The 19930-nt window shown below is 35.6% G+C and overlaps 1 long non-coding RNA gene across 1 annotated transcript in view; it reads right to left on the bottom strand.

Moving 5' to 3' along the window:
* Nucleotides 1-1715: 1715 nt before the first annotated feature.
* The window catches only part of LOC120753567 (uncharacterized), a 30812-nt gene continuing 12597 nt past the window's right edge, over nt 1716-19930 (bottom strand). Inside the window, exon 3 of the long non-coding RNA XR_005701156.2 lies at nt 1716-2408. This is a non-coding gene — a long non-coding RNA (uncharacterized LOC120753567). The remainder of the gene's footprint in view (nt 2409-19930) is intronic.

Consider the following 19930-nt stretch of genomic DNA (forward strand, 5'->3'; position numbering starts at 1 on the left):
TGAAAATGAAGGTAGGTCATAGCTCATTGAAAGGGTAAGATAGGATCTGTTTCAAGAGGGTAATTATTGTAACTAACAGCTATTGTTTTTTGTTTGCTTGGTTGTTGTTGTTTTTTAATATCCATGCTGATAGTGAAATACAAAGCTCAGGTTATTCAAAAGAAAGTAATGGCACTAGAAGTAGACGACACTGACCCTTTAGGGAGGGTAGTTAAAATGAAGTACCAAATTATCACATAAAATTTTGGTTTATAAGTCTTGCTATAGACTGATCTTTCAGTCCTTTGTGTGCTCCATCCTTTCAGACAGTATTTGTGTTGGCACTTCATTGTCCTTTCCCACACAGACTTACTAGGGTTTTTGGGAACCGATGCTATTTGGGAAATTTTTTTTCTTTAAATATCTTTGTCTCTAACAAAGTTCGTAACATGAGGGAAGGCGAAGCCATGAAAACTGATACATTTAGGAAAGAAAACAAGGCAGCCAAAGCCAGTACACTCTGGCTATGGTATGTGAGCCACTTTTCCATTTGAGAAATTTTGTGGATTTAAGCAGGTCAAGTGGAACAACTCTCTTTTACGGCACGGTGAAAAAAATGTAGAAATCCATTCTGGTGCACCTTTCTCAACACTAGGTGCTTAACTATCAGAGGGAAAGTATAAATAAGAATGAAAAAAGACAATTTTGACTATACATATTGCACAGACAGGAGAATATTAGACTAAAGAAAACCCTGACCCCATGGAACCCACTAAATATTTTTTTCCTTCACAGGGAAATGTCTTCTCCTTATTGCTTTGAGCATTAGATCTTTTTTAAAATCAAGCTTTTATTCTAGTTGCAAAAGAAAAAAAATATTATAGGAAGGTTTATCCATGAAAAACTGCTAGTGGTATCACTACTACTTTGTCATCCTCAACAGAATTATTTTTATGGTGTTCTTTGCAAGCAAGGAGAACAAACTCTAAGAATACCATCTGTTACTGTGTAGTACTACACCTGCTCAGTTGTCTTCTGGTGTACAGTCTAAAAAAAATTAAATATCATAATTGGTATTGCAACTGCCACAGCAAAAATCACAAAAATCTGAAATGAAGGTTGTGCTGAAGCTTTAAGCTACAAGTAAAACACAAAGTTTTCTTCTGGAAACTGATTGAAAGTGTTTCTCAGCTAGAGATCTCAGACCTTGCTCTAAAACATCTAGGCATTCAGATAACTCCTGCTCTGGCTGCCTGTAAGTTCTTTTGTTGTAATGCTACAGAGTAAATAATAATGGCTTCTTTTCTAGGGTATTGTATTGTTAAAACAACATTTATAGGGAATTAAAAATGAAGTAGTAATATTGAACATCTGCTGTATTGAAGCATATTACATAGGATGAGCATCTCAGCATTGCTAACTTGCAATGAGGTGCTTTCATAATCTGTCACTTCTCCCATCCTAAAATTCATTAAAAATGGCTGAAAAGAGTCACTGTTCCTTCCAAATTCAGTCAGAAAACCACACAATGAGAAAGGGCTGCTCCTTGTCATACACTACATTACATTACATTAGTATGCCCCATGACAAGGGAAGATCAGGGCACCATGCACATAGAAAAATACTTAGACTATGGGAAAAGAATGATCTTCCTGAGAAAATACGTGAAAATAGTAGAAATGTCCATGATCTGGCAGAAATAAATAATTTACACACATACTATGTTTACAGTCGGTTTTAATATACTTTTCAGCAGCGCAACACAAAATAATGTTTAGATGTGAGATGCAAGAACAAGGTCTCACGATAGACATTGTTTATCTAATATTGTTATTTATATTGATAATGCTGCTGTCATTAGAATACACATACACATGCTAGCAGATAGATTGAAAAAAAATATACCTACTCACTGATACACTTTTTGCAAGTGTTAATAACCTCTGTCTTTAATCTTAACAGACAGAAAAATACCTTCCCATGATGTGAACATATGTCAGATAGGATTATAAATGTTCCATTATTATTCTCATAGTAAAATATTGCATTAAAAAATATTAGCTTTTAACAATATTCCCTTTTTCCTGTTCTTTCCTTGGCCATTTCCTACCTCATTTGCTGGTTTTGGCTACTAATGCAAACCCTGAACTTTTATTCCGTCATATACAACAGGACAGATTTTGGCGACAGAAGCCTTCTGAGTGCCCAAAATGAAATTAAATACTTCATTTGGCACAAAATTGTTCAGTCTTATTTTTAGAACTGGGTAATGCCACAATGCCCAGGGAAGGATGTCAATTTAGTGTCTTCCTTCCCAGTCCTTGTTGGCAGAAAAGAAGATTTGTTACCAGCAGCCTTAGGGACTTCCTCTTATAGAGCAACCACTGGTCAGGCAGGTGTGAGCAGGCAGGGAACAGCGACTGTCAGGGCTGGAAAGAGATTGAAGTATGGCACAGTGAGTGTACTCCAGGCACATCCAGGCAAGAAAAGTGGAAGCACATCAAACGAAGCTTGGTACCTCACCCACACAACCAGCTCTTGCTCAGATCCTTATGAATTTGAATTACTGGATTCTTATTCTATCTTTGAATTCACATTTAATTTTCTGAAAGACAGAATTACTTAAGTAGGAAGTTGTTCTCCCAGGAACTATAGGCATAGGCTAGAACAGACCAGTTCACTGCTCCTGAGGCACTGAAAATGCTCTGCATGCATGAACAAATCCCAAGATTCATCTCCCTCATCACTGAAAAAATACTGAAGGAAAAAAAAAAAAAAAATCTGTAAAGGCTTTAGTCTCTCACACCACAAATATGACAAAGATGACATTGTTTCCCTGATGTGAAATGTCTTGAGAGGAGCGAAGCCACATCTACCACATCTTATATTAAACATTGTGCCACTTGCTGTAAGCGGAAGAGGCAGAACAGAATATCCTATTCAATACAGATAAGACTTATTGACAGATACATTTTCTAAAACCTAGAATGGGAAGTTAGAAAATACATTTGGATTTTATGCTGATGTTGCTGAAATTCTTTGCTAGCTCTGAGTTGAGCTTTTTCACTCCCTTGTGGCTCCAGTCAAAAATAACCTCTAGTTTTGCAACAGTCTTGATTGTGGTATAACATCTTTCCTATTAATAATCAGTCAAACAACAGAAAATTAAGTAAATCTATTGCTTGATTATGAGACCTTCTGATCTACTGCTACAGTATGGCTACAGCCCCTTGCTCCAGAGCCATGAAGGGCCTTTACACCATGAATGAAAAACATATTAATAGAACCCTTTTATATCCTTCCAATAAAGCCTCACCACATTCAAAGTCTCATAAATCTTTTTATTTGAAAAGCAGACCATACTCATACTGCTTTCAGTAGAAGAGCTGCTGGAAAGGGCTTTCTTGTTTCAAGAACCTCTGTAGGAGTCATAAAAACAATGGTAAATCTTCCCTTCACATCCATTAAACACTGGAGTGCAAGCCATTGTTATCAGATTTCTGTCCATGCAATGGTATTGAGATGATGATGAAAACAGCAAAGTATTAGGGGGAAAAAAAAAAAAAAAAAAAATCACTCTACTGAACAACTCTGAATGCAGAAACATGCAAGAATTGATGTTTTATAGAATCGTAGAATCATTTAGTTTGGAGAAGACATCCAAGATTTTCTAGCCCAGCCTTTGACAGACTACCACCGTATCAACTAAACCGTAGTGCTAAGTACCACATTCAGTCATTTCTTGAACACGTTCAGGGATGGTGACTCCACCATTCCAATGCTTAACCACCCTCTCAGTGAAACAGGCTGTCCAGGGAAGAAATTCTTATTGATGTCCAGGCAGACATCCTGTCCCATCTGAATACAAGTCCCTTTCAAGCATTTGTAGAGAATGATGAGTCTCCTTTTTACCAAGCTGATTCCGAAATAATATGGGAAGCCATTTAGGATGCTGCTCTCATCTGGCTCCCCACTTAAGGAAGGAATTCTCGCTCACTGTACTCAAGCCCTTTTTTCATATACCCAGCTGAGAAATTGGTATCCCTCTGCCAGCCTGTTGTTACCTTGAATAATGGGAAGTGTATCATAACTTTGTTTTCTGCTTTTATATTTACTGAAAAAACTGCTGCCTATTTTGGGTTTGAAAATGTTAAAGAAAAGTGAACTCCACTACTTAAAGTAACATTTGAAAAACAACAATCAAAAAGCTTCACAAACCCAGAAGAATTTCCTTACATAATTTTAACGTTACATCTTTTGATACAGCGAATGCACAAAGCTATTTTAATGATGCTTATAATCTGATCTGAATATAATTATTCCTATAATATGCTTTTTATTCTAACCATCACTTTTAGAGGCATTTATATTTAGATACGTGAGATGAAAAGCAATTCAGAAAATGTCTTTTTCAGCTTTAAATATCAAAAAAACTATGAGGGAGGTAGATTTACCTTCCGAACCAGACACAAGAGAAATAGATATAACAGAGAACTGGTAGCAGAAGGATAGGCAAGAAGTCATAAATAGAATTTTTTTTTTTTCTCTAGCTTTCACTGCTTTCTTCTCCTCACAGACTCCCAGACATAAAGTTATCACCCTTACACTTCAGGCAAATTGAAAGCTTTCATTCACAAAGAAATTAATGCCTGACAATATTTTCCTAATGAACTCCATGAATCAGAGTTCACTAAAAAATTATATATCTTTCTAACATTACAGACAATACCTATACATGGATACATTTGTGCTCATCCACAAGTCCACATGACAAAATGAAGTATAACACTTCTACCAATTTTTAATGTTGGAATAGAAAGGAACCCTGTTTCCATAATTTATTTTGTAAGACATTATTAAATAGTAGCCACTTAATTATTTTCATTAGAGAACAGAAAGTTTTCTGAGATCTAATTATACATTTACTCTGCATAATTTGGGGAGATATTTAGTGATTTCTCATGTGCAGACAAAAATATGTATCAACAGAAATATATGTATATAAATATATATATGTCAACATACCACACCTACAGCTGAACATACCACCTACAGCTCAACAGCAGCACCTCCATGATGTGTTTACAACCTATTGCTCATATCATTTATACCACCAGCGATCTAAGACAAGCCTTGAAAAAAGTCTTTTCAAAACAAAATAAAATAATAAATGCAAGATGTAAAATCAATTAAAAAAAAAAAAAATAGGAACTTAGTCCAGCTTCTCTTGCTGCTTGGAGTTACTTAACTTGATTGCAATATTCATGAGTGACACAGTAAGAGGGCAGTGGTTCTTAACATGGCAAAGACAAAATAAAACCATTTGAATTTTATCAGCTCAACCACTGCTTGGGATTGCAGTGTACCAGAAACACAGACAGAATCCCAAGTTCCACTTCTGACACAGAATTTCACCTGATTTATGGCACCCTGTCTGCTAACTTGATGCTTGTCTGAGGTAAAAATCAATTTTCAGGCCTGCCTGCTCTTTGGTTCACATACCTCAAATGTCCCTGCAGACCATATTTTATACAGTGAGCCTCTAGTTTTGTGTAAGGTTCCAAGGACATGGGTATAAGTTTTTTTCTTTTCTTCTTAAATTAATTTTGGTCAGGTTAATCTTTAAAGTTTACTTTGTTCCAAAGTGTCTGTAAGCATGAATGCTTAATCACAATGTCTGAAAGCTCTTAACCATTTCCTTATTTGCACAGTAGAAGAAAAAAGAAAAAGGATGAAAATTTCTTTTAATGAGACCATTCCCCATGATGAGAGTATTTTGAAGGGTTGCAGGCATTACTGTAACTGTGCCCTAAGTCAAACCATACACCAAATGCTTCACAATTTGTAGTTTCCTTTGCTAAGCATAATACCTTATTCTGTCTGGAGTTCAAAACACTTTTTGAAATAAGCCACTTCCCACAAACTTCACCCTCAGGAAGTTTGAATTGGCTGCTTTTCCAAAGAGGTTTGAAGGATGCTAGTGTTCTCAGCTTTGTAAACTCAAAATGAACTTGTATTCATGTTTCAGATTAAATGAATGGCTTGAGTTTTATGTTTTATTTTTTAATCACTGTGGTGGCACTTTGGAATCCAAATGTCCAATTCCCCTTTCCTTTTTTTTTTTTTTTTCCCCTTTGTAAGCATTTGCTGTTATATTTTGCCTAGTCTGCTTGACAGAACCATTAGCTGCCCACTTTTCACAGCAAAAATGGGCAAACAGAGATATTATATTTCTAAATCAGAGACTGAGGAAGAACTCAAAAAGAGTCCATGACAATAAATAAAACCAAAATTAGTCTAATGAAATAGATAATACACAGAGGTCTCAACATGCCTGGAAAGATCCACTCAAACATGTTTCAAATTTATTTTCTTTTTTTAGATTATGCTCATTAAATTTATAAACCTTAGACATTTTGATTTAAATAATATATTAAGTAGCAGTGATAACAGCACTAGCAGAAATATACTTTTCCTAACTCTAGAGGAAAACAAACTGAACCTACTAAATAAAAGAAAAAAACCCCAAAAAACTCAGCAGTTATCCCAAGGACTATCAAGAGCAGTATCAGGTCAAAAGCAAATTTTGAGGCATGCATGGATATAACACAAGAGAATTTTTACAAGTACCCTACATAAACAGTGAGAAAAAATGAAACTAATGATACAAAAGAAAACACACTTGAAAGTTTTAGGCATAAAAGTCTTAATTCCAGATTCTAGCACAGCCTTATGGACTACTATGTAGATTTGAGAGAGGGTTGTCTCAAGGCCCAGCCAAGGACAATCTATTCTGAAGGTATGTAGTCTCGTCAGCCAAGGGGGCACAGAAATAATGTGAAGCAGTAATAGCTCCTATTTTCAGCCACGAACTAGCTGAAGACAAGGTAATTTAATGTCTCTAAGCACTTCCTGAATTGCACTGCACCAGTTTACTCTTCCACAAGAGCAGAGTCCTGAAGTTCACCATCCTTTCAGACCCTTCTTTCACATCTTCTCTCCTACTTATGAGTGTTCTCACTTTTTGGAACAAAAGCCGGAGTGAATCAACTGTCAGGCATGGATTTAAGAGACTACAGGATTTCCATTCAGTCACCAGATAGAAAAATTTAAAATATGGGATGGAAAACAGAATGAAAAAAGCTCAGAGAAGCAATGTTGATGCCTATGGACTGACAGCTGGTCCACACAGCCCATTATACTTTTGAAGACAGCCTAACAAACTCTTAGTGATGGGATGTGCATCTAAGCTGAATATATTGCTTTTACGTTTATTCCTCATGTGCACCAGACACAGACACCCTGAGAGAGACTGGGTCTTTCTGAAACATATTTGGATTCAGCAAGTTTATTGCAGTTGGTAGCAATACCTAGATATTAGACAGAAATCTTTCAAGAAGCTCAAAATGTCTCCCAAATTATTGACAGAACTGTAGGGATTTATGTTTTACACATTTTCCATGTTTATTCATTTGAAGGGTTGGATGTTTGGATGCTTAAAAAAAAAAAAAAAAAAAGCTTTAGAAGAAATGAAAAGGAAGCCTTAGAAGTCTTCAAAGAAACACAGCTACTACCAAACATAAACCAGCACTATAAAACAGCCACAGCCACATCATTTTAAAATTATTTTTCATGTAACTGAGCTGGACTACAATAAATATTCTGGACAGTATATGTCCTAACTGTAACTTGGCAACACCTTTTGGCTGCACTGACATATTTAAATAAAGTGTCAGACAGTTATTGACTAAAATCCACCTTATAAGGAAAAGAAAATGCTTCAATGTGAGATGTGCAATAAGCAACAAACACATATTACTAGGTTTTGTGTTAGAGATAAAATAAACATATAAAATGTGAATCTGATAAAAGTTCCACAGCTGTCAAGTTAAGGTTTTTTAAAAATATTTGTGATGTTTTCCTTGTCTTAATGATATGGGCATGTAGAGCAACCCCTGAATTATGTTAATGCGATGTTCCCAGCCAGGGAGTTTATCAGTAAAACTGGTGAATTTATTGATAAGATAAAAATAACAAGATCAAAGATAACCTCCATCACTGATCAGTGTTGGAAGGGCAAGTCCATCACACAATGTTAACACAAATGTCAGATAAACCCTTTCTCATATAAACAATTGGCAAAAGTACTCTGAGACTCAGAGCCTATAAATCTGAGACAACGTATAAAAATGGATTCAGTTTGTCTCCAGGTACCATCCAGCCAATCAATCCTACTCTCCAGACTCAAGTATGGTTGGCCAAATAAAGGCAAACAACAATTTTATTTACTCTACTGTAAGGAAGTAAAAGGTAAAGTGTGGAGAAATTCTACGAGTCACTGGATGAAGTATAAATAGCTTTAGGTTTTAGAAAATATAAGCCAGGGAACTCAGCCTTTCTAGATAAAAAATACAAGGGCTAGTTTTAGACAAATGCATGCAGAAAGTCTTAAAATAACTGACAGTTTTACTTTTGTCTACTTCACTGTTTTTCCAGGCTATTTTGGAAACTTTTGAAATCTGTCTTTTCTGTGGAGAATAAATTTCAGTTTCAAGAAAAAACTTTTTCCATCATCGCATAGGTTTTTTAACAGCAAGAGACAACCTGCAGTATATTCAGAGTACTAGCTGATCATTGTCTACATTTAGCCAATATATCCAAGAGAATTTAAGCGGAAAAAAAGTATCATAGAGTGAAACAATTGCTCAAAGTCTGAGACCTCCTCGCTTCTGGAAAATGCCAGAGATGCCAAAAGAGCTTACACAGGTCAGAAGCAAATTTCAACATTTTTTTTTTCCTTGATACAGACACTGTAACAAAGAGAGTCAGATTTCTTGACTGATGGATTCCAGAAGGAGAGGGAAACAAAAGATATTTGAATACAGACCATCAAATTATATTGAAAACTAATTAAAATGTATGTCAGAGTTGGAACTAGAGTTCAGACAAAGATTTGAAGTTCAGGAAAACAGTGAAGGTAAGATATTTTTATGTGCTTATCTGCACCAACCGCATGGAACAGATGCATGTCTGAGTATATATTTAGATATTAGATATATTAATATAACTCCTAAACTCACAGCAAATGCACAGTGGTCAGCTCATGTTAAATGAAAAAGTTTCTGCACTATACATTGAAGCAACTTCATCCCTCCACCCAAATACCTGCAAGTGTTGTTCACTCTAAAGCAAAGCATGCCCTGAAAAACGAACTGTTCCTAGATCTGAGCAAAGCCATTGGGACCTTTTGTTTCAAATCCAATCTAAATTAAACCATACAAGTGGACCATTATGATGTAAATTTCAAATACCTACAAATTCTAAATGTTAATTCAGAATACAATCCATTATGTAAGAAGATAGTAAAGCATGTAGCTTTTGGCTGTACACACTTTTATTGCCAGGTTATACTCAGTATTTCAAGCTGTTAAGCCTTATCAGCTGAGACAAACAGGATCAGGGGGACTGGGGGTGGTGGGAAAAGGAAACTTTCTACTATGAGCTTTTCCCTTTCTATCCTTTCTGGTCATGTCTTTGCAGCTAAACAGTTCTCTCTTTCAGTAAATCACATGACAGATGTTAGCTGTTAACCCAATTTAAACTATTTTTCTTTCCTTTCCAGTACATTCCAATCAGCAGCATGAACCACAGAGAGTGCCCAGCAACTGGTGAGTTGCAGATGCCCGAATACCACGTTTTCCACCTCCTTTCAATATCCTTGACTCATGCATCCTGTCTGAGCTAATGTTAGTTTCCTGATTGCAGTGTGTCTGTGCCCCTGGACTCCAAACAAGGGCCTGAACTATCCCAGAAAGATCACTCTTCCTTGCTAGAACTTCAGCTTCACTGTGCTTTTAGTGACCGTCTCTCAAATCTTCCTTGTTCTGCCAATTCACATCTTGAATTTCTAGATTTGCATTGATTTAGCACTCCATATATTTTTTTTCTCTAATTTTAAAGTAATTCTGGACCCACATATGAAAAATACTATTCAGTCCTGACTTTATTTTACCTCTAAGAAAATGAGCTGCCACCACCAAGAGTTACTAAGTACTACACCATACTACATTATTACTCTATAATATTCCTCCACTTGAACGAAATGCCCCCAAAAACAGATATGAGCCAGAAATAAAACATTTCTTGTTTGTAATGTTCTTGTACCTTTCTTTGTCCAATACCCTGAAATTCTCCAAGTTACAGTCCTGTTCTAGATATTTTAGCAGTGATTTCACACGACTTAATACTATTTAAAATTTCTGTATCAAGATAAAATGCAAGGATGCCTAGTCCAAAAAAAAAGACAAGAAAAGAAGTAGCTTTATTTTTAGCTTTGATTCAGGAATATCACCCAGGAACAGAAAGAAAAGAACACAGTTGCCAAGTACCAAATATTCCTAAGTACCGTAGCTGTGGTTAAAGTACAAAGAGTTGTAGTTCTGTAGCAAACTCATTAATAGCATTAACTAAGAATGAAAAACAGTTGTCTTTTTTCATCTTTTTATGCCACACAATTAATACAAAACTCAAAGTAGGGTCATTGCCTTTATTTTTACATGCTGCAGCAGTGGATCATATAAATTATATGACAGAGTTGGACAAATGGTTATTAAGCTACTAATCTCAGATTTGAGCTGCATGTATTTCCATGTTCAGTTATTTACCATGGAGTCTTTTTTCTTTCAGAACTTCTCACTGTTTTCTTAAAATTAAAAGTATTTCCCCCAGACCTTATGACAGGGAAATACTCTCACCTCTATTTTACAGAAGGAACCAAGATACAAGGTCCATACAGAAAGTCTGTGGCCCAGCCAAGACTCCAGATTTCCTGGGACTCACTCCAATACTTTCCTCTTTATAGTCTTTTGATATTTTCTTTCTTTCATGAATGATTAATCTATAAAAGGTCTCTGTCTAAAAAATAGGCTTTAAGAACAAATACACACTTTAGATTATTGAAAAAAACTAGTCAAACAAGGATTTTAAACAAGAATTAAACAATTCCAGCTAAGTATTCAACATGGGTAAGCTTTTATGAAACTATAGGCATGTAATATTGTAAAAGTCTGTTCAAAAGTTTCAGTAAATCTGAATGCATGGCAAATGAATTGTGCTCAAAGAGGTCACAAAAAAAGCACATAACCATCTTTAGCATTCAGAAGATCCATGCACGTGTGTTATTTGGGCAATGAGACAACATACAAGGTCAGAAGCCTACAGAGTTCCAATTCAAATGTATTTACTCAAGTAACAGACTATACATCTACACAATAATTGCCTCAAGAATTAGTGGGTGGAGGACAGGGTCTCACCTTAAACTACGACAACAAAGGAAGAAATAGTACCAGCAGCAGCTGCATAGTCTAGCACTTTGATCAGAAACTTTAGGCAACAGATACAGCTTTGTTTCATCAGTTGTGTTTTTAAATTCAAGAATAAAGTTATTACCTCAAGGCACTGTCCACCCAAAAGAAACACACTCAAAAGATGAGGAAAGTGAAGGCAGAAAGTTGCAAACCATGTTTTGCAAGGTATAAAATCCTATTTTACTTCTTTATAGACTTCTGGTTGGGAAAGAAATTATCATATTTTCCTGGGCTATTTTCTACTGATTACTCAGAGTATTTATTCTTCCTATCAAAGGGCTGTGAAGGCATTCGCCACTCTACCACCATGCAGAGTGGTCATACACAGAGCAGAATCCCACTGCAGAGTTCTGGTTGAACAAGGCTTTCTTATGCACTAAAATAATCCAGTAGAAATGCTAACATTGAGACATTAAAAATAATCTCCTATTGATGCCATGGTGACTGATAGGTAGCTTTTCCTCATCTCTGTTCTAAAGCACTGGGCAGTCTCCTTTATTTGTGAAAACAAACAAGCACCCAAGCCCAGCTTTCAAATAATTTCATTTGTTTCTGACTGCACTACCTTTAAAACATAACACAAAATTACTGATGACACAGTTCAGTTTACAATAATGCAGTTCAACACTGATGAAATGTTGAGGAGAGTAAGATGCTAAGTATCACAATCCTGTTCACCCCAAGAAACTGTGTAAGCTGTGCAATGCACAGCAAATTTCTACTGATTTTCACACTGTTTTTAAAAAGACAGTGAAAAAAATCCAAATGAGTTTTCCAAATTCTGTTTTCATTTTGATTTAAAATTGTTCAGAAAAGTCTGTACTGGAATCCATCCTTTGAATCTGCATTATTCAGATGACACTTAATTGCTCAGTTTGTGGAAGGAAATGAGAGCTTATAGCCCTCTTAATAGCTTCAAGGAAGCCACCAAAGATGTAAGAGAATGAACTCATTATATTCCTCACAGTATTTTTAAACTTCCCTATTCTCGAACCAAAGCATAGACTGCTCTTGATTATCTCTTCACCCCATTTATAATGCATATTGTGCAGATTGAGACGAGAAATCTCTTCTTCCTGGCTGTGCAAGCATTGATTACAATAGCAGTCCCTAAGACCCATAATTTTCAGCCTCATTCAAAATTTTTTTCCAAACTGTATTTATAGATCTCATAGTTATACAATTCAAAAGTTGATTCTCTTCCCTCTGAAAAGAGACAGCATGGAAGTGGTGTGCAGGCAAGGAAGAAGGCTCCCTAAAATAAGCACTTATTTAAAAAAAAAAAAAAAAAATAATAAGGTATCTTAACTGAGAAGTAACTATAAAGTTAAGTTTATATAAAGTGCTTTAACATTGATGTGTCTATCTAAATATCTTATGGCATAGGTTTACCATGATAGGTGTGATATCAAAATGGATACAAAACCTATGGAAGTGAAATATCTTCCCCAGGTTATGGAAGGGTTTTTTTGTTTCTTTGTTTGGTGGTGGTGGGTTTTGGTTTTTTTTGGTTGTTGTTGTTGTTGTTTTGTTTGTTTGTTTGTTTTGTGTGTGTGTCTGTTTTTGTGTAGGGTTGGTTTGGTTGGTTCATTTTTGCCTCTACTAATTGTAGTCCTTGAAAACTATTTCTACACTACCTTGACAAATCTTTGCTGAAGAAGTCCTTTGCATGTAGAAATGTATTGAGAGGTTTTGTGAGTAAGAACATCACAAGTTCTTTCTTGGTTTAGGTCTTGGTCATATTTGGCAATCATATTTCTCCAAATGAAAGGTCAATAATTTCTTTTTGGAAGCTGTTTAGAGTCCAGTGTAGAGTTTTCCAGGAACTGAGTTGTACAGATATTATAGAGATAATTCTCCATATACAATGCAACATGCTAAGAACTCTAATCAAGTATTCTGCTGTTGCAAGTGCAAAATGACAGAATGTGACAGAAGTGTAATATTTCACATAAGCTGAACTCACAACTGAAAATTGAGCACATCTGGCATTATTCTGAAATAGCCTGAATGTTAGAGATGAGCACAGTTATCTGTATTACCACTAGCTTTTAAATGTATATTTTATATTTTATCAGAGAATGCAAATCTACAAACTTACAGAATGCCCACATTCATGATATTTAAAGAGCTTACAGTATATATTCCTGTAGGTGGTTATGAACCACCCGTATGTGGCACACACAGCTGATCTGTTTGTTGTTGATAAAGTCATGGGAAGCTGGTGGCAGTAGCACACATCAGACTGAAAAAAGCTTACTGGATGTGTACTTACATCATACTGTATGCAGCATTAATTTAATCAGGAATAGCCCAAGCAGGCCTGAATATAAACTATTGTTTTTAACTTAGTCTCAAGAATGTAAAGAATTTAATTTTTAAGATTTATACCTCGTTCTTGTCCACAGGGAGCAAGAGCCTTAGTCGTCTATTACTCTGGATTCCAAGATTCCTCTCATATCATCTTATTAATAAAACTGTCAGTCACAAAGCTTATCTTACTTTTTTTTTGTAGATTTCTTTTATTTTACTATGGCAAGAAGCTCACAATGATTTTTAATTAATTACCTGCTCTATTAAAATGAAACTATATCTGTCTAAGGGAAAAGTGCATTTATAATCAAGTTATATTTTAATATTATGCTTCTTGGAAAAAAAACCCCATGAACTGGTTTGAACCAGTCAAAGTTTCTACCACATGGAAGACTAACCTATGATTGATATCTGATATACATTCTTTGCTGCTTATCACCAAATTCATTCAAATCTATACAGATACCTCCTTTTTTTTTCTGTTTTGCATAGACTTACTGAATTTGAAGAAACCTAAATTTCTCCCATTATTGTTATATCCTCTCACCTCAGATATTTTATAACCAATTCACCAATCATTTTATTTTCTTTAAAACAAAATTCATGAACTTTTAATTGAGATAAATAAAATCTATTGGTATAGGCAACAGCAGAGAAAACCTAAGACACTTATTAGGCCAAGAAAAGTATTAGAGAATGTAATAGTATATACCCCTTTTTTAAAATATCCAAGTACTGCAACTAGGTTAAGTCAGCAAGGTATCCAAATTTTAATATAGGAACAAACTTATAGGCAATAATGGGCATTTGTTACATATGTCCTCCCTCCTACATGTCTGGCATCTAGACTTAAAAGTCTAACAACAGATTTGAATCCAAATAGGGCAACATTTGGTCTATTCTCAATGTTCTGAGTTATCTGGTCTTCCACATCTTCTACCAACAAGGTTTACAAATCACTCCATCAGAAAGTCTAATTTTGGGGGAAAAGGGGAGGGTGAGGAAGATGTTTAAGAAGTTGTCCCTGTGTGAATTATCTGTATCTCACATGATTTGCTCATAAATTTATTATTTATGGGACTGAAGCAACTCCTGCTCCCCCTTCCCCACGCAGGAATCACTGCCTCCTTTCCTTGCTCTCTGCATATGCAGTTTCACATCTCAAGCCCCAGCTGCTCTTTGTACACAAGCCAGCTCAGGCTCATGACTTCAAGGCTAAAGTGACATCCACTGAATAGTCCAAAATCCAGAAGTACATGCAATTATCATTCAGCTGCAGTGAAGAAGAGACAAAAAATTCAATTCACCATAATTTATGAGTTTTTCAGGACAGTATGATGAAGTTACATAGACATCTTGGACTGATTTTCACTGGGGTGAATGCAGCACTCCCTTAGAAAGGGGTAGGCAAATTCTTAGGGATTGGAAATTAGCTGCTATATTGACCCTATAGTATTCTTACAAAGAGGTTTTTTTTTTAATGGGTGGATAAGAACAGATATCTAAGCACATTTAGAAGTTTATCTCCACCAATCCAAGATTTATTCTCAGTACTGGTTATTTGCTGAGGTTCTCTTCTATGATAAGTATAATTACATATGATGAGGAAAGGAAATTTGCCTACCTTAAAAATAGTTTTTATCCCCCCAATAGGTACATGAAAATATTCTGTAAATGTGATTAGGAAACATATGTCCTGACTTCTTATTTATATCTGCTGGGCTTAAGTCATACTTTTTCCTTTCAAGTCTTAGAGACACTATCAATGCCAAAATGTTTTTGTTGTTTAAGAAAGATTAATCCATTTACTCCCTTCATAATACATTGCTAATACAATCCTAAAGAAACTGAATTTGAAAACAACTGTGGATGCTATTTTTTTTTTTTAGTCTAGTGCTGACCCAAGAAATGAAACCATTCCTGTCCTTTTTTATTTCCATTCTTATCAAAGCTCCCAATATCCTGACTATAGAATGCTTCTTATGCTGTTCATGTGACTTCCGTGAGAAAGAGTTTCAGGGCAAGACCTGACCCTAAAAGCAGTGCCTATTCTAATTCTAATTCTAAGCGTGCTGCACCAACATTATCAGAATCTGTCTAACAACAAAGTCTAAACACACCTTCAAGGGAATAATATAATTTTACCAAAAATGTCTACAACATTTTCAGTGGAGCAGCCAAATTACTATCATAGTAAGACATGTCTCTAACTTGCTAAATCTTCCAGTTATCATCGTGTTGGGTATTTTTTTGTCTTGTGTACTTTTGCAACCATATGCTTTATATTTCCAGGGCAAACTGTAAAGACATGCATATAAAGTACAGATTATCAACAAATAATAAAGCCCATGAATTCCAATGAAGCAATATCCATTAGAAAGGATTCTGTCCTCTTAGCTCAGCCTACATACTGTAACTGAAATCAGAGTATAACACAATTTGAAGCAATGAAGCTTTTATATACTATCTTCTCTTAATAAGTTGCCAGCCTGAAATATTCTTTATGAGAAATATAATTATTCCTATGCTATTCCTTTTTGTATGCTTTAATTTTGACCTTCAAACATTAATGTTTCCAGCCAGTCTACAGCTCCTTGCAGTTCTTTTTGCTTCACATAACTCCCATCTTTAAAGTTTTAGACCTTCAGCCACAACACATCATCAAAACTTGCAAGACTACTGTTGATCCCACACATCTGGAAGCCATAGCTTCAGGACAAAAAAACACAACAAAACCCAAACAAAATGAAACAAACAAAAAACCACACAAAATATCATCCCACCAAAACCATCCAGAAATTCCCACTGCTAATTTTATTTGGTCATACATAACATATGTTTAAGTAGTTTTATATATCAGGATTGCACTGCTAACTTAGCAGTTCATTTCCATTTTTATATAGTATGCATAATAGTGATTTAAACTGTCTCTCTATTAAGCAAACTAAAAAACTCAAACAATTCTCTGTCAGAAAACATGTCTTTTCTGCAACTAAAACAGACTTTTACTTACGATAAGAATTATGATTTTTAGTGGTTCTTTGCAAACTAACATTTTGTAAATACAGGTATTTTTGCCAAACTTATAAACAACAGATGAGAAATGAACCCAGACAGTTCCTGTGTTCTTTCTTGGTATTGTTTTGGACTATGTTACAGTCCTAGACTCTAAGATCAGCACAGTAAGAACATACATTTTAATTTCCATTGGCAAATGCTATCACTGAGGAGGAAAGACACTGATCATCAGAAGAAAACCTTGTTTGTACTCCTACAGCATTCTGCATTTCATGTCCACACATCACTGGTCAAATGTCTGCTGCAGTTTGGATTTGATTAAATACATTTCTGTGGAGTATTTTGATATACCATGGAGAGAGGGATGCTTGCAAAAGGCCTAGTGTGTGTTGGCCCAGAAATAACCCTAAACCAGCGTTCTGATACATGCTGTAACATGATCTTCCCAGAAAATATACACAAGCAGGTATTTCTGTATTTTGCACTAAATAAACAAGCTGTTGATTAGCTCCTGACACCCTAATGCTTGGTAGAAAGTAGTCTCTGCCACCAAAAGACATATATATGGGTTATTATGTGGGGCAGGACCCAACTCTAGTCTGCTTCCCCTCACTGTATTTATTCAATAACATCAGCCCAACATTTGAGCTGGGAGCCTCCACTGTGGCATCAACCATGAATCCTTAAATAAGTCACGCAAGGTTAATTACCAGTGTGTTCATGTATAGAGACTATCTGTGACAAGAAAGATTAAATACAGGTAAAACACTAGGTTGTTTGTTTAAGATTTTCATTGCTGTAGAAGTAATTTTCTATCTCATGATCACAGACATCAGAGCTCAGCTCTTTATTTATTTTTTTTTTCAGAAGCCAATTCACTCAATGTTACTTTATTTGATCAAAAATCAGCATCCACACAGCACATATTTTCCCCCTCATAAGCTATGTTGCTAGGTTGGGCAGTAACGGAACAGCTCTCACTTGCAGATGTATTGCAGACCTATAAAACTTTACCACAATTTACTGAGCTTGGTGAGGATGCTTTTGTTACAGCTTTTGTTTTAAATCCAGTACTGTGTCTGCCTCCTAGGGCCATGAAGTAAGTCTCTTTAAAAAGAGCTACAGATTTATTCTTCCACTTTGAATAAGTGAAAATGTGTTTTGTTGAAACCTCCTGAGAATAAATGGATTTCCTATAGAACCCCCTTTTGTTTATGGCTTTGATGAAAGCATTTGGCACTTGATGGTTCCCAGGCTATCCCCAGTTTAAAAAAGAAGAAATCAAGTGTGCTGAGTGTTAAAATGTTTTCAACTAACCTCAAAGCAAGTGTAATATAAAGACTTGCATCAGGTGTCAAATTAGTATGGAAGGGTAATGCTTCCTGTCTTGGCTCTTCAACATTTACACTCAGTATACTGTCCCATTTTGTTCTTAAAGCAGAGCTAAGGGCTGAACCTATTCAGGCAGTCACCTGAAATCCAAACCTTTTCATCTCAGTTTTTTAATCTACTACTACTTCTATTACAATTTCTTCTCAAAACTACGCAGAAATTGTTGAGATTACAGGCAAGTGCTATCTCCCCACAACCAGCCCCTTAACAGAAAGAACTGCAGATTGAAAGTTATTTGAACACAATGAACTTCCATTATGTTATTAAACTCCTCGTAAGAGATTGTTTTATTTTCTGCTAGCAAGGTGGTTCAGAATAAAAATTTTAACAGAGAGCTATTTACACAACAAATACACAGAGGACACAATAAACTGACACTTCTAAAAGGCTTTGCGTAGGATCAGTTAACAGCAGTCCCAGTCTTTTGTTGAGCAAACATCATTTACACTGAAGCAGATAAGTATTGAACAAATCTACATCAGCTTTTGGGAAAACAATAATTTTTCACAATAAATTATCGTGAATCAACAAGCTCTAGCACATAATACGTCATGTGCAAATCTCAGAACTACCTAATCCCATTTGGAATAGTCAGGACTTTTATCATTAATTATTTTGAGAAAGCAAATATTTATCATTCTAATCTAATCTTCGTAATTATAACATTGAACTTAGCTTGCCTCTTGCTTCATTCAACTTTTTACTACTGTTCTTGTAAATATATATGACACAGTCCTGGCAAATCCATCCCAGCTAGCAAACACCCACCTAATTGAATCAACTGTCACAGACCTGTCACACCATCATAGTTCAAAGTCATTGGGTTTACAGTGACTTTGCAAAAGTGCCACAGGTTTATGATCTCTTGTTTGAGGCAGGCTTCTATACTTCAGTTATCCCCTGCTCTATATCTAAAATAACTTCACTTTTCATGTGCCTTGAGACACAGCAACACAACTGAGACCATAATAATTTCTAAACTTCAAGAAATTAGCAAATTAAGCATAACTTCTTGTTCATGTGATCTCATTTCACTCTCATATCTCCTATGATACAGTTTAAACCTTCTGCCCAGAGACCACTAGCAGTCCCCAACTTATGTGTAAGAGAAATGCAAAAAATAATCATGGCTGCAGTCTTATGGGCCCAGTTAACAAGCAAAAGGACTTCATCTTTGTGAATCACTTAGTCAGACACTGTGTAGAATAACTATTTCTTCAACTTAGTTTCCTGCACTACCGAGTGGAATCAGCTCACAGGAAGGGTCTATACCTCAGTCCCAACACAGGCAAGTGATGCAAGTAGCTTCTTATTTACAGTGCAGTGAAAATGGTCCATAGTATAATTCTATAAGATGCAGAAAGAAAAGAAAAGCAAGCCAGAATCTTAAAGGTACAGTGAAAGCCCTGTGAAGACATCAGGTCAGTGTAAACATGCCTACAGTTTCATTTTGAAGCACAACTACAAGGGAAGCACAAGAGTCTGAAGAGAAGAGTAGAATTGGTAAGTGATAAAGTAAATGGAACAGGGATTTTCAGTATTTGTTTCCCCACAAGAAACAACTAAATCAACTGTTCTCATCCTGGCAAGGACAACATTGAAGGGTAATGTGGCAGAGGCTCATAAAACTCCCTGTACTGTGACAAAATGAAGGGGGAAAAAAAAAAAAGGTCACTGTCTGTTTTAAAATAAGGGTTAAAGAAAGATTAGACTAGGGTCAGAGTAGTCAAAACAAAGCAAAATGAGGCTTATTCTTATGGTACAATGTATAGTTAAGTTTGATGCTACAAAACTAACTACTCACATGTATGTTTATTGTTGTGTTTTATTGTTTGTTTGGCTTTTATTTGGTGATTTTTTGT

Source organism: Hirundo rustica, chromosome 5 (genome assembly GCF_015227805.2).
Source record: "Hirundo rustica isolate bHirRus1 chromosome 5, bHirRus1.pri.v3, whole genome shotgun sequence".
Taxonomy (NCBI): domain Eukaryota; kingdom Metazoa; phylum Chordata; class Aves; order Passeriformes; family Hirundinidae; genus Hirundo; species Hirundo rustica.